Source organism: Crocuta crocuta, unplaced genomic scaffold (genome assembly GCF_008692635.1).
Source record: "Crocuta crocuta isolate KB4526 unplaced genomic scaffold, BGI_CrCroc_1.0 scaffold61, whole genome shotgun sequence".
Lineage (NCBI taxonomy): Eukaryota > Metazoa > Chordata > Mammalia > Carnivora > Hyaenidae > Crocuta > Crocuta crocuta.
The window spans coordinates 94,599-111,252 of NW_027528369.1; the positions used below are offsets into that span (position 1 = coordinate 94,599).

General features: G+C 41.9%; 1 protein-coding gene and 1 pseudogene across 3 annotated transcripts in view; one reads left to right on the forward strand and one right to left on the reverse strand.

The window, feature by feature from the left end:
* The window catches only part of CFDP1 (craniofacial development protein 1), a 118,853-nt gene that overhangs the window by 34,021 nt on the left and 68,178 nt on the right, over positions 1-16,654 (reverse strand). The window lies entirely within an intron of this gene.
* Positions 2,846-4,102, forward strand: LOC144223452 (dnaJ homolog subfamily A member 1 pseudogene; annotated as a pseudogene).

Consider the following 16,654-nt stretch of genomic DNA (forward strand, 5'->3'; position numbering starts at 1 on the left):
TACACAGATGTCACTGCTGCCAGGAGCACACAGCTGCTCAAGTTCTATTATTGACCAAACCCATCTTCTGGTGTTTCACCCCTCCTCATCAATGCTTCTTTTGTTTCCCTTTTTATTTTTCTGGACAACATCCCTCTGGCAATTTTATAAAATAGTCATCACAATGGGAAACTGAACTTTTCCACACCTGAAAAATGTCATTTGCCCTTAATCCCCAAGGGACAACTTCCCTGGGTATGGACTCTTAGGGTCTACATCATTTTCTCTCAAAACCATGAATACGTCTGTTGTGTCATCTTACTGTACCCAGTGTCACCAGTTAAGACTGATGCCAACCTGATTCTTGCTTCTTTATAGGCTGGACCCTTCACTATCTCTGGAAGCTTCTGGGATTTTCCCTTATCTTTAGTGTTCTAAGACTTCGGTTATATGGATTTTTAAAAAACAAAATTCAATCAAGTAAATTTTAAAGATCTACTTGGCTTTATTCATCAATTCATGAATTGCGCAGCATCGCTTCTAGCAAGCAGAAGGGAGCTCCTAGGAGTTCTACAAAGTGGGAGACAGGAGGAGGAGGTGGGGCAGAAAGTGATGGCCAAAGAAAAGAACTGTTTAAGCCTGGATGAGCAGCCCTGAGGTCTTCCGCAGATTACCTCATCTTCCTCTGAGGGACGGAGGGTGCACACATGGGACAGACTCCTGCATAGGTGCCAACCAGAGAAGTCCACTCCCAGAGAGGCTGTTTCTGCAACTAATTCTGCAGGTGACTGACTACCGTGGGCCTGTAGTTTTCTTTTCGGCAGTGTGAGACTCGAGTCTTCTCTCATTGATAAATTCACAGTGGCACTCTGGCAAAGCCTTCCATTCTAAGGTTTCTTGCTGGTCTTCTACTTTGGAAATTTTCTTCCGTGATTTCTTTGGGCATGTTCCCCCTCCCTTTTCTCTTTCTTCTTCTCCCAGAACTCCCTGAATAAACCCTGGAACTTTGGAAATGACCCATTATTGTATTCACCCTTTTTGTCACTCTTTCTCTTTATTGTTATGTACTCCAGGAGAATTCTTTGGCTCTTTCCTCCTGTTTACTAATTCCTGTTAATTGTACCCACTACACTATGCAGTACCTTTAACGAGGCTCTAGCTAAACAACGATGTTTTTATTTCCAAGATCTAGGAAACAAATTCATCCTTTCCCGTAATAGCTTGTTCTTGTTTCATGAATACAATATTCCCTTTTTATCCCTTTCAAGGTATAAACTTGCCTTCCTTAAAGTCTCCTTCTTTCTGTTCTATTTATTTGTACCGACCACCATTAGCTTTTCATTTCTTGAGTCTGGAACTTCTCTTCTGTGACTGATGTTGATTTTTCTCTGATGTTTGCTGACTCTGAGTTATGTGCTTCTGCTTTGATGTTTCAGACCCCCAGAGTGTAAATCTATTTGCCACAGCCAGCATCCAGTAATCAGAGGGAGGGGCAGGACACACAGGGCTTTTAGACTCTGATTTCTACTTCAATATGATTCCACCTGCCTTCTCTCCTTCAGGAACTCCTCAAATTTCTAGACTACTCAGGACACTATTTTTTTCAGCACTGTCAAAGATCTATCTTTCTGATATATTTAGGGGGTTTGGGGCATGCGCGTTCTGGCCTGTGTTCAACTTACCATCTTAAGTCACTTTAGCAGTAGCCATTTAGCACTGACCAGGTAGAGAGTGGTCTAAATATGAGCCACTAATACTAAGCATCTGACAGATACATCCCTTATAGTGGAATACAAGATTCTGAGGGGCGCCTGGGCGGCTCAGTTGGTTGAGCGTCCGACTCTTGGTTTTGGCTTAGGTCATGACTGCACAGTCATAGGACTGAGCCCTGTGTTGGGCATTGGGCTCTGTGCTGAGCACCGAGCCTGCATGAGATTCTCTCTCTCCTTCTCTCTCTGCTGCTGCCCTGCTTTTGCTTTTTCTCTCTCTCAAAATAAACAAACATTAAACAAAACAAGATTTCTTCCAAGTCTCGAAACGGACGTATGTAGGAGGTATCTTTAAGATGATGGATCAGTTTTCTTTTCTTTGCTTACCAAACAAAGCCTGGTTACTTTTTATGATTTCCCAAGTATTGGTTTTGAGATGCCTCAATAAGACAAACTCTTCTGGATAATGAAATAGTACTTATAAGTTAATAAACATTTTTTTTCCTTTAAAACAAACACCCTAACAAATATTTTCTAAACCAAATGTAACACCAGTCTTATCAGTATGGCTGTCAAGAACCATTTCACCAGTATCTAATCAACAGATAAACTCACATTTCCAGAACTGCGAAGCTGAGAGAAATACCCTGGGACAGAGGTATCCACAATAACCCCAGAGGCCCCTCTGAACCCTGGAACATCACCAACAACCAGTCACTGAAAGAAAAAATAATTCTAGAAAAATAATTTCTATTTCTCCAAGATAACCCAATTTAAAGGAGACCGTTCTTTCTCTAATAAACTGAAGAGAGGATATGCCTCCTTTAATACATGCTACATTACTAATGTTACTTACAGAGGCACACGGGGGGAGGGGGGGGGCTCGATCTGACTCTTGATTTCAGCTCAGGTCGTGATCTGTTTGTGGGTTCAAGCTCCCTGTCAGGCTCCGCACTAACAGTACAGAGCCTGCTTGTGATTCTCTCTCTGCCCCTCCCCTGCTTATGCTCCCTCTCTCTCTCTCTCTCATAATAAATAAACTTAAAAAAAATAAAGTTGCTTACAGAAGTTAAAATTTCCTTTTCCTGGAACTTTCCAGAACGCTCGGTGAAAAGCGGAGGAGCGGCGGCTGCCTGAGCTGCGCCCAGCAAGCGCTGCTTCCCGCTCCCCCATACCGGCCTCGGCCCACTCACCGGCTGTAGAAAATGGTGAAAGAAACTACTTACTACGATGTTTTGGGGGTCAAACCCAATGCTACCCAGGAAGAAATGAAAAAGGCTTACAGGAAATTGGCTTTGAAGTACCACCCTGACAAGAATCCAAATGAAGGAAAGAAGTTTAAACAGATTTCTCAAGCTTATGAAGTGCTCTCTGATGCAAAGAAAAGGGAATTATATGACAAAGGAGGAGAACGGGCAATTAAAGAAGGTGGAGCAGGTGGTGGTTTTGGCTCCCCCATGGACATCTTTGATATGTTTTTTGGAGGAGGAGGAAGGATGCAAAGAGAAAGGAGAGGTAAAAATGTTGTGCATCAGCTCTCTGTAACCTTAGAAGATTTATATAATGGCGCACAAGAAAACTAGCTCTGCAAAAGAATGTGATTTGCGACAAATGTGAAGGCCGAGGTGGAAAGAAAGGAGCAGCAGAGTGTTGTCCCAATTGCCGACGTACTGGAATGCAAATAAGAATTCATCAGATAGGACCTGGAATGGTTCAGCAAATTCAATCTGTGTGCATGGAGTGCCAGGGCCATGGGGAACGGATCAGTCCTAAAGACAGATGTAAAAGCTGCAATGGAAGGAAGATAGTTCGAGAAAAGAAGATTCTAGAAGTTCATATTGACAAAGGCATGAAAGATGGTCAGAAGATAACATTCCATGGTGAAGGAGACCAAGAACCTGGACTGGAACCAGGAGATATTATCATTGTTTTAGATCAGAAGGACCATGCTGTTTTTACTCGGCGAGGAGAGGATCTTTTCATGTGTATGGACATACAGCTGGTTGAAGCACTGTGCGGCTTCCAAAAGCCAATATCTACTCTTGACAACAGAACCATTGTCATCACCTCTCACCCAGGTCAGATTGTCAAGCATGGAGATATCAAGTGTGTGCTGAATGAAGGCATGCCAATTTATCATAGACCATATGAAAAGGGACGCCTGATCATTGAATTTAAGGTAAACTTCCCTGAGAATGGCTTTCTCTCTCCTGATAAACTCTCTTTGCTGGAAAAACTCCTACCTGAGAGGAAAGAAGTAGAAGAGACTGATGAAATGGACCAGGTAGAACTGGTGGACTTTGATCCAAATCCGGAAAGACGGCGCCATTACAATGGAAGAAGCGTATGAGGATGATGAACATCACCCTAGGGGAGGTGTTCAGTGTCAGACCTCTTAATGGGGCCAGTGAACAACACTGCTGGCATTCTATATGCAGTAGTGAACAAATGAAGGACTATAATCATAGCTCACTACTTGCTATTGTTTTTGTTTTAATATTCAATATAGTAGTGTTTTAAAAGTTAAATGAAGAATAAAATATATAAAAGCTCAAAAAAAAAATTTCCTTTTCCTGCACTGAAATGTTCCCATAAAACTCAAATACCTGTGTTGCTCAATTCAAAGCTGTCTCTTGTCAGGGTAATGGGTGGGGAAATTCTTCAACAAAATGTCATTACCTTGGGGTAAAAAGCAACATGACAAATAGAAGATCAGGTTTATTAAGGTTCTGAAGTAAGAAAAAGATATTTTTTAAATGAAATTTCGGTCTGCAAGTGAAGTTAATGCTGAAACAAAGAACTTAAGAAGCAGCAGCCCATTAGGAGGCTCTCCACTTCTCTGCCATATAGGTTCTTTTCTCCCTGTTTCTCATTTGCTAAGTAAGAGTTAACTCATAAATTAGAAGAATGTTGTTTCAGCTCCACAGAAAGCTTTTAAGAATAGGGTCAAAGCAAGGACTAGATTCCTCATTAACTCATTAACAAGACAGGTCATCGTGGCCTCAAGGTTCGTTTATCAGCAGGAAAACCTCAGCTGGTAATGGCTGGTTGTTTCCTGCACATCTCAAAATTCAGAATGGGGAAGCAGACTCCATTGTGAGTCTGCTTCCTGGCTTGGAAGGAAAAAAAATATTTTCATGATGACTATTTTTTTCTCAGGCTGGTGTTACACTTGGCCCAAAGGCCCAATGGGCAAACATGGGTCTTCTACTCCCAGACTTTCTAATGCTTTTTGTTCCCAGTTAATTATGTTCTAATGATGTTACGTGTAACCTCATTGGGTTTTTACTGACAAGGCACTTTTTTTTTTTTTAAATGCCCTATTTCTCTCTAGGAGAGAGAGAGAGACAGTGAGCAGGGGAGGGTCAGAGAGAGAGGGAGTGACAGACTCTGAAACAGGCTCCAGGCTCCGAGCCGGCAGTCAGCACAGAGCCCGACGCGGGGCTCGAACCCACGAACCGCGAGATCATGACCCAAGCGAAAGTCGGACGCTCAACTGACTAAGCCACCCAGGTGACCAAACAAGGCACTACTTTTTAAATGAATTTTTATGTAAATGTTAATAGCTGTAAATTAGGCAAGTTTTAGCAGTGATTGGCCACCCACCTGTCTTCACCGTGTATCAGCAGCTACAATTCTCCTTAATGGCTCCTGTTCTTGACTGTGACCTACTGTTCACAGTCCAAAATGGACTGAAAGCTATTAATAACTTATGGAAACCCAACTGGTTTTGCTATAATGTTCAGAAAGGCCTTCCTTCGTAGTGTTGAGCCTGGCATCTACCTTAGGGGGAAAACCATGAAAGATGGAGCAATAATTGCTCTGTCAAAAGACTGGCAATTTCTCTCCAAAATAAGCGATTGGTTGGATTAGCACGGAGCTTATAGCAAAACTCCAAAGTAAAAGCTCCCAGTGGGGGAATTAGAAGTAGAGCTCCTGTGTATTTGGCACCGCTCTGGCAATTAAGCCTTGGAAAGGCTTCTTTGGCCTTGCTGCAAATAGCAGGTTTCAGCAGGGTAAAAGGAACAAAGGACCTGACTTCCCACCCTCCCTTAGCAGCCCCGAACCAGCAATGCTGACACAGCTCCCAGCGCGCCAAGAAAAGGAAAGGCAGCCCCAGCGTTTCTGAGGAGGGGAGAGGTTGTGTTCCCTTTCCGAAACTCCTTGCTTTTGCGACCATTTCTAAAACTCCCTTTCTGGGCTCACTTTACTGCTCTTCCCAAGCAGCCAGCTGAGGCGGGACATACGAGTGCGAAGACTTGGCTGCAGGAATGGAGAAGCCTGCCCTCGTCCTTAGCAGGTGTGCGCTCCTCTCCCAGGGTTGCTTTCACTCCCAAAACTCTAGTGGCATTTTCCTGATTCCTGATACGTGCACAGTACACATCTTCCAAGCTCACCACTTCAAATATGCACCTCAGGTGCCTGGATACACAGGCCTCACCAGGATGTTCCCAGCTTCCAGCATGCTCCGCGTCTAGCTTGGGGAGCCGGCCATGCTAAGGGCTTGATAATCCTCCGTGGACAGCAGAGTTTACTTTTTACTGTAAGATGCAGAGATCAGTGGTACTCTTTAATTATTACTGTCACGGGAAAATCTCAAATTTATGGCTCTGAAAAACTGCTACTCACAAATCCATGGTGACACTTGGTATTTCCACCGGTAGGTACCCTGCCCCACTCTTTAGGAAGAAAGAGTCAGTAGTGAAGCAGGCACTTCCGTGCACAAAACTCTGCTCTCTCTGCTGCCCAATAGCTTTGGCAAAAGAAGAGTCTTTTCCTTACCAGCTGACTCATTAACAGAAAGACCACAGAAATTTGTTTAATTAGAGTAAGAGGTGTAGGTAGTAAGGGGGGGGTCACACTGCTCTTCACTTCTCATCCCCAGTGGCTGCCAAATCCAAATCCAATTACATTTCTGACCAACTCTTACATATCAGCATCTCCACTCTCTCTCTGCACACAAAAGCAAAACAGGAATCCTTTCTCTAGGCTCTCACTTGGGAGAAAAGAAAAAACATTGAAAAAAAATTTTTAATGTTCATTTTTGAGAGCAAGTGCGCACGCGCGCGCGCACGCGCGCACACACACACACACACACACACACACAGGAGTGGGGGAAGGGGCAGAGAGACAGAGCAACAGAAGATCCGAAGTGGACTCTGTGAGAACAGCAGAGGGCCTGATGTAAGGCTGGAACCCATGAACCATGAAATCACGACCTGAGTCAAAGTCACTCAACCAACTGAGCCACCCAGGTGCCCCACGAAAAAAAAATTGTTTTTAACTTTTATTTTATGTTTAAAAAAATGCTTATTTATTTTTCAGATAGAGACAGAGCACGAGCGGGGTAGGGCAGAGAGAGAGGGAGACATGGAATCGGAAGCAGGTTCCAAGCTCTGAGCTGTCAGCACAGAGCCCAGCTGCAGGGATTGAACTCACAAGCCGTGAGATCATGACCTGAGACTAAGTCGGATGCTTAACCAACTGAGCCACCCAGGTGCCCCAAGCAAAAAAAAAACATTTTGAATTTAGGTGGCTAGGTTAAGAGTCAGCAACACTCCTCCTGTCTTTTTGAGAGATATTAGGTCAGGAATTCTCAATCTTGGGTGATTTTATCCCCAGGAACACCTAACAACATCTGGAGACATTTTGGTAGTCCCAACTTGGAGAAGAGGAAAGAGGTACGACAGGCACCCAGTAGTAGAAGCTAGGGTTACTGCTGAACACCCTGGAATGCACCAGACAGCTCTCCATAAGAAAGCGCTACCAAGGCCAGGTGTCAGGGGTGCGGAGGCTGAGCAGCTCTGCCCTGGGTGACATGGCACATGTCGTCTATAAACGGCAGCAACTCTGCAGAACTGCTACAATGAGCACAGCACTGTCCCTGATACAGCACTCTGAGCTCTTGGAAGAAAACCAGGTTTATGATCAGATCTACCAGTGAATGCGCTCTATGAGCTTTAACTTTTGGTTGTTCCTGGGCAAGTGGGAGACTAGCCTGGTTCCTGGGAAAATGGGAAAAAAAATCTCTAGGCTGAATGTAAAAATTCTATTGCATGACATGAAACATTTCTAAATGCCATCAGCAAAACCCCTTTTACATTTTAGCTGGTTAGAGAACAAAATGCTGGCCAGCCAGTTTTCTCTGCATGCACGTGGTCTTCTCCCTGCTCTAATGGCAGTTCCTCTGTTGAGGAATCCACCTCTGAGCAGCCCTCAAGTGGCCTGGGAAAAGCCTAGCTCCATTTTTCTCCAGCAAAAAAAGGTGCCGGTCCACATCATGTAGATGAGAAACAATTGCTAATGGAATTGTTCCAAGATGGAAAGGAATTTGACAGAAAATAGATGTCCATGACAAAACAGCTGGGGAAATTCCCACAGTCTTAAGGGGAACACGAGGCCCCACAGCACACGAGGGGAGCCTGGGAGGGCTTTCATGACTTCATCACTAGCTCAAGTATTTTAAAAGCTTCCAGGCAGAAACCAAGCACCAGGCTTTGGAATTGCCTTGGCTGGAAAACTAAGTAGAATTCTTAAAGGTGGCCTGATGAGCTAAAAATAATCAATCTCTTACTACCGACTGACACTACCCTTTCCTGCCATACCACTGTAAATCAATCAATGTAAGATCAGCTCATGCAAGGTTGATTTCCTAAGGAGATAAAGACAAGGGAATAAAGAAAAGTAGATGATTGCATAGCTAAGTAGACTAGGTAATGAATATGCAGCATTTCATGCAGAATTTTTAAAAGGCATTTGTTTAATTATGAGGACATTTCAAAAATCTCTAGTAAGAAACTGTTTCCTTCTTATTTGGCACAATTAGGGTAGAAAAAAATGGGCTTTAATAAACCACAGTTGCTTAAAGGCCAATGGATCGATTGTTTGGCTGTTAGAGGAAACTAACCAGCCTCTAGCAGTAGTGCACAAATTCGGAAGTCAATGAAAAACTTGCTCTGTCGGCAGAGGTAAGGCTTTGGGGGCCTATGTGTATTTTTTCATTGCTATCCACAAACATAAAAACAAATAAAAATGATGACTGCACAAGATGAATGTACTAAATACCACTGAATTGTATGCTTTAAACTAACTTCACGTTATGTAAATTTCTCCTCAGTAAGAAAACAAAGGAATCGGGAGTTAAATCAGTTTAGTTGGTTTAGAAAACAAAATCACAAGTAGGCCCGTTAGAAAAATATCTTGGGGCACCTGGGTGGCTTAGTCGGTTAAGCGTCCAACTTCGGCTCAGGTCATGATCTCATGGTTCGTGGGTTCGAGCCCCGCGTTGGGCTCTGTGCTGACTGCCAGCTCAGAGCCTGGAGCCTGTTTCAGATTCTGTATCTCCCCCTCTCTCTGATCCTCTCCTGCTCATGCTGTCTCTCTCTCTCTCAGAAATAAATAAAACATTAAAAAAAATTTTTTTAAAGAAAAATATCTATAAAATAATAGTATAATTCATGATCAAACAACCCTATTATGATAAATGTTCAGATGTTTTATAGTGTATTCACGTGAGGAAAAAAAAAGGAAAGTTGAATGAATGGAAAACTACTCAAAATAAACTTTCAGAAGGAGACTAATACCCTTAAGAACAGCCCAGAAGCAATAACTTCTAGGAAAAAGGTCCCCAAAACCTGTGAGAGAATTTGGTAACAGATTACGATCATTTGTTTTCCTATCATGCTTGGTTTGAGGTGGACCCATGTGGAAGCTGGACTATAAGGAATGTAAGTGAGTGAACCTTAAGATCTTGAGAATGTTGGTCTTTTTTTAATTTTTATTAAAGTTTTTAAAATGTTTATATAGTTTATTTTTGAGACAGAGAGAGACAGAGCATGAGCAGGGGAGGGGCACAGAGAAAGGAGGACACAAAATCTGAAGCAGGCTCCAGGCTCTGAGCTGCCAGCACAGAAGCCAATGCGGGGCTCGAACCCACGAACCGCGAGATCATGACCTGAGCTGAAGTAGGACGCTTAACCACCTGAGCCACCCAGGTGCCCCTATTAAAGTTTTTTAAATGCTTATTTACTTTCAAGAGGGGGGGGGCAAACAAAGCACAAGCAGGGTAAGGGCTGAGAAAGAGGGAGACACAGAATCCAAAGCAGGCTCCAGGCTCTGAGCTGCCAGCACAGAAGCCAATGCGGGGCTCGAACCCACGAACCGCGAGATCATGACCTGAGCTGAAGTAGGACGCTTAACCACCTGAGCCACCCAGGTGCCCCTATTAAAGTTTTTTAAATGCTTATTTACTTTCAAGAGGGGGGGGGCAAACAAAGCACAAGCAGGGTAAGGGCTGAGAAAGAGGGAGACACAGAATCCAAAGCAGGCTCCAGGCTCTGAGCTGCCAGCACAGAAGCCAATGCGGGGCTCGAACCCACGAACCGCGAGATCATGACCTGAGCTGAAGTAGGACGCTTAACCACCTGAGCCACCCAGGTGCCCCTATTAAAGTTTTTTAAATGCTTATTTACTTTCAAGAGGGGGGGGGCAAACAAAGCACAAGCAGGGTAAGGGCTGAGAAAGAGGGAGACACAGAATCCAAAGCAGGCTCCAGGCTCTGAGCTGTCAGCACAGAGTCCAACATGGGGCTCAAACTCCCAAACTGTGAGTTGAAGTCAGAAACAAAACCAACTGAGCCACCCAGGCGGCCCTCAAGAATTCTTCTTGACTGTTCGCTCCCAGAAACCAATATTTCACATCATAATGATCTTGCCTATCTTGCCTTGCTGAACTTGTTTATTAATTCTCATAGTTTTTTACAGGACTGCTTAGAAATTTTTACATAGATATCATCTGTGAACACAGTTTAAGTTCTCCCTTTCCAATCTGGATGCCTCTTTTTTCATTTTCTTGTGTGATTGTTGTGGCTAATACCTCTAACACAATGTTGAGTGGAAAGGCATGCGGGGACATCTGTCTTGTTCCTATCCTGGGAAAGCATCCAGGGTTTCATGATTAAGTAAGATGTTAGCTGTGAGTTGGTTTTTCATAAATTGACCTTCATCAGTTCGACTAAGTTCCCTTCTATTCCTCATGTGGTGAGTGTGCTTCATTCTTTTTACAACTGAATAATATTCTACTGTATGGATGTGGTATAATGAGAAATATATTTGGTCTGTCTTCAGTTCCTGGGACAGAGCTCTTAAAACCCTCAAAATTTCCTGAGCATTGGACTGTCTTTTGTTCTTACCAAGAGCTCCTTTTGACCACACTGGGAACTTATGCTAATGACATGACTTAAGGTGGGACCCTCAGACAGCTTCAGGAGGGAGCTGGTCACCAGAAAGCCCAAATGATTTCTGTGTTGAAACTTTTAGTCCCACCACTGACCTCAGGAAACAAGAGTGGAAGCTGAGATTAAGCTCTATAAAAACTGGAAGAGTGCGATGTGATGAACTTCTAGGTTAGTAAACACACGCAGGTGCAGCTGGAGACAGCCTGAAAGCTGTGTGTGCCCCTTTCCAGTACCAGGCCCTGCGCAGGCCTTCCATCTGGCTGTTCGTAAGTTGTACCTTTTATAATATACGCAGGTCAACTTCAGTAAAGTGCCTTCCTGAGTTCTGGGAGCCCATTCTAGCCAATTACAAAAGTGTGGAAGGGGACTGTGATTATAATTTACAGATAATTGGTCAAAGTATGGATTGGTGTCCGAGGTGGGGAGCAGTCTTGTGGGACTAAGTCCTTATGCTGTGGGTATACACTAACTCCAAGTAGTCAGTGTCAGAACTGAATTGCTGAACACCCAGCTGATGTCTGGAGAATCAGAGAAATGGCTGTTGGTGTTGGAAAACATTCCAGAATAAATGTACGTTTATCCATTCTTCAGTCAATAGACATTGGGTTATTTCGAGTTTTTAACTACTATGAATAATGTTGTTATGAACATTTGTGTACAAGCTTTTGTGTGGACACAGGTCTTCATTTTTCTTGGGTATATACCTAGGAGTGGAATTTTTGGGTCATATGGTAGGTCTATGTTTAACTATTTGAGGAACTGAGAAATTCTTTTCTAAAGCAGTTACAACTATTTTACATCCCACCAGTAGTGTATGAGGGTTTTAACTGTCCTACACCCTCATCAACACTTGCTATTTCCATCTCCTGATTATAGTCATCCTAGTGGGTGTAAAGCGGTACCTCATTGCGGTTTGATTTGCATTTCCTGAATGATTAACTACAATCGCTTTTTAATTAAATGTTATTTAAAATTATTGCAGACATTTAACTGGATACAACTTAAGTAAGGATAGCTTTAAATCACATGAAATCCTGACCAGAAACCACAAAAACACAAAGGCATAAGATTATTCACTTCAGGTCTTGTGATAACAACAAAAGACTAGAAACACCCAAATGTTTATCAAAGAAAACTAACTGAATAAACTCTGGTACACTTATGCAATGAGATACTTTGCATTTGAAAAGAAATGAATGAGGAAACTCTAAGTATTACTATCAAGAATATATCATTAAGTTAAAAAAAAAAGCAAGGCAGAGTAAACTGTGTATAGTACACTATTGCTAATCAAGTCAGAGGAGACATGTATTTTTTTTGAGAGAGACAGAGAATCCCACAAGGGAGGGGGAGAGAGAGAGAAAGTGGGGCTCACCTGGAGCTCACACTCACCTGAAGCGGAGCATGAGCTGATCCAATGTGGGACTTGAACTCACAAACTGTGAGATCAGGGCCTGAGCGTTAGGTCAGAGGCTTAACAACTGGGCCACCCAGGTGCCCTAAATGTATTTTTTTTTTTAGTGGAAGGATAAATCATTAAAATGTTACTACTTACAGTATAAACAGAATAGGTGGAGGGGACAGAGACAGAAGATAAACTTGTTGGAAAACATTTTTTATAAATTTTGTGTAAGTACAAAATAAAATTTAAGTAGAAACAAAAGCAAACTCTAAAAATAAAAAATAAAACAAATGACCCTAATATGTATCCAGCTGTTAGCATTACTACAAAAAGAAAAACTATCCCAAGAGTCTTTAGAACATAGTGATGTGAACTCTACCTTTCAAGTGAAATTTACCCTGAGGACAAAAAGATCTGCAAAAACAAAACAATCCAACTCAATCCATTTGTACTAATCACACTAGGTGGTGGTAGTATTGGTTGGTATGGTCATTCTGAGACTTCTGTTGCATGTTGTGAAATAAAGCAAATAGGTATTTAGGTGATATTTTATCATTCCTCCTGTTTAATCTCAGTTTAGGAAGGCAGAACCTTCCGATGTAAGACAACTCAAGAGTCATAAATTTGAGGAACCTCCATACTGTTCTCCACAATTGCTAAATCACTATACTGTGCACCTGAAAACAATAGTACTATATGTTAATTATACTACAATAATAATCTTAACAAAAGAGTTCCCAGTTTGATTTGGAAGTAGCAGTATTGTCTTTAGAGTAAGGAAACCAAAACAAAATTCTCTGCTCTGTGTACTGAAAATTCCTTATGACAGTGACCTACTCAGTAACAACTAGCAACTCCTTAGGTCCCTGCTGTGTTGAAACAGGTTTCCCAGTAAAAGGCACCGGGACTCCACACTGGATAGCAGATACCAGGAAATGTACAAAATGGGCCTGGGATTATTTTGTCCTATCAGGGAACATGGAAGCTAGGGTCACTGGTCAAAGGACTTGTGAACTTACTTAAAGAAATACTCATTGATCGAATTTTGAAAACAATTTGAGAATCAGTAAGAATAAGGATTGCAATAGACTGAAATAACATCATAAGTTTAACTTCACGAGTTCATGATGAGAGACACTAACTGGCTACTACTGAGGCATGCTGGGGAACCAACTCATTTTGAATATAGGTAACTAAGAAGAATCAAGCATTTATCCCATCTTTCCTATATGAACTGGGAACTAAACAGATAAAGAGAGGTTTATACTTCTAGAAGTATTACAACTAATACATGAAGAAGAAATGACTGAATCAGACCATCAAGGCTACAGACTGAATGTCTGTGCCTCCCCAAAATTCATGTTGAAATCTAATCACAATGTGATGATACCTGGATGTGGGTGGGGGCTTTGGGTGGTGATTAGGTAATGAAGGTAGAGTCCTCATGGATGGGATTAGTATGCTTAAAAAGAAAAATTCCCTTGCCCCTTTTGCCATGTTGAGTACAGTGAAAGGCCAACATCCAGGAAGTGGGCTTTCACTGGACACAGAATCTTGGTGTCTTGATCTTTGGTTTTCTAGCCCCTGAAACTATGAGAAATAAATTTCTGTTTTTATAAACCACCCAGTCTCTAGTAATCTCTGACATCAGCTTGAACAGACTAAGACAGTCACCATTTTGCAACTACAAGTGGGTCTAGGATCATCAGTAGCTCCTAGAATCACAAAAAGAGAAAACTAGACATTTTGCATCTCCCATGTATCACATCGATGTAGTCTTGGAAATAAAAAGTGTATATATATATATAATGGGAACCTAATCAGATCTTTAGATACACCTACCAATTTACAGGAAATAGGCCAGAGGAAACATGTTAAATTCTACTATGGGGAAAAAACCAACAAAATCTAGGATATGGAAAACTCTATAGGACAAACAACCCAGTTTCTTTATCAAATAAAGAAACATTTCAAATAAAAATATGAGATAGAAGATAAATTTTAAGATTAAAAGGGACTAAGATATATCAACCAACTGCTAAGCCTGGGCCTTACTGAATCCTGACTCAAACAAACTACATAGAAAAATAACCAAACGTAAAGGGTGGCTGGGTGGCTCAGTCGGTTAGGCGTCCGACTTCAGCTCAGGTCATTATCTCACCATCTCTGAGTTCTAGCCCTGTGTCCAGCTCTGTGCAGAGCCTGGACAAGCTCAGAGCCTGGAGCCTGCTTCGGGTTCTGTGTCTCCCTCTGTCTGTCTCTCTCTCTCTCTTTCTACCCTCCCCCACTCAGACTCTGTCTCTGAAACATGAATAAATGTTAAAAAAAAAATTTTTTTTTAAAAGAAAACTAACCAAATGTGAGACAAATCAGATATTTAAACAATAACTGGATAATTGGTAATATTACGAAAAACATTTTTCAGGTTTGATATGGTACTGTAGTGATAATTGGTAATATGAAAATTGTTTTCGGGCATGATTTTCAGGTGTGGTTATGTTTAAAAAGAAGAAATGCATACTAAAATATTTATGGGTAAATATTTTTCTTTTATTTTTTCTTTTTATTTTTTTAAATATTTTTATTTATTTCTAGGAGAGAGAGAGGCAGTGTGAGCAGGGGAGGGTCAGAGAGAGAGGGAATCACAGACTCTGAAACAGGCTCCAGGCTCTGAGCTGGCAGTCAGCACAGAGCCCGATGCGGGGCTCGAACCCACAAACCGCGAGATCATGACCTAAGCGAAAGTTGGACGCTTAACCGACTAAGCCACCCAGGCGCCCCAATATTTTTCTTTTAGAGATATGTATTAAAATATTTATGAGTAAAACTATATTCTGGGATTTGATGAAATAAGACTGGGCACTAATGCTTAATTATTGAAGGTGAGAAAAAAAGAAGAAATAAACAGGCCATGATATTAGAGAAATAAAATAAATTCCTTATCAAAGTTTTTAAACCTCTTTTCTTCTTCACTTTTAGAGCTTTTAATCATTTTACTGAGTCTCTATGTCTCTCTCTGGGAACAGAAGAGACCATTTGTAATAGAAGTAGAATGGTTACACTCTCTGCTGTACTTATTTTGTGTTTAAAAGAAAAATTTCCACAGAAACTACCATAGAAATCTATTCTAAGAATCTGAACTATATAGTCATGTCTCCAATGAAACAGGTGTTTCCCTGATACCAACATTATAAAAGATTTTTTTACTGTAACATAAAGGAAAAGTTAGCAGAAAAATAAGCTTGGTGCTTTAATGAACTACATGGTTTTCACCAGGAGTATACCTAAATATAAGAATAGTTAAATGTGAATTACAACCTTTATGTAATTCCTGTTTCTCAGGGAATAAAGTCCAAACAGCACGAAAGCCATTCATTTAGAGAAGTGACAGGGCAGGGCGCCTGGGGGCTCAGTCCATTAAGTGTCCAACTCTTGATTTCAGCTCAGGTCATGATCTTACGGTTTGTTAGTTTGAGCTCCACATTGGGCTCTACACTGACAGCGTGGAACCTGCTTGAGATTCTCTCTCTGCCCCTCCTCTGCTTGTTCTCTCTCTCAAAACAAACAAACAAACAAACAAACTAAAAGGAAAATTGACAGGGCAAATGTCCAAAGGGGAAATTATCACTTATGGTGGGAATGGCAAGTATCTAGCAACCGTGTCTTTGCTTCCTAGCTTCCCCCTTTGGAAAAGCCCCATAAGATCGTGGAAGGATTTTGAACGGTGTAGTTGGGACAAGCCTGGGTGTGAACCTGGATTCTGCATCTACTTACTGGGAGCAGACTGACAAACCTATCTAAACCTGTTTATCTGTAAACTTAAAGAATCATTACCATCATTCTCTCCTGAGATTTGGTGAAGGAACAGAGTACCAAACCAGCACTGCTACCCGTTACCTGAAGGGCAGCAGAAGGTCCAGCAGAGCTGGGGGAAAGGAGATCCCGGCCCACACAGAACCTGGACTATCTGCCTCGCAGACTCATGCCTGTGTGAGAAGTAGTGTGTCAAGCCCTGGGTGAATGTGCTCATCTGTGAGGGAAGAACACACAGGGATGTACACAAGCCAAATGGTTCTTCTTTCTTTAAAGATGGGCTTTTTATTTTATTATTTTTTACAATAAGCTCTACACTCATCCAGTGTAGGGCTTGAACTCACAGCCCTGAGATCAAGAGTTGCATGTTCCACCGCCTGGGCCAGCCAGTCACCCGTAGCCAAATGATTCTTGAAGTGGGTTAGAGCAAGACTGCTTCTCTAAATTCTAAACATGAATGACTTGTTTTAGAGTTAGCTGAAGAGATACTTCTCTTTCCCGCTAGGATTTGAGTTC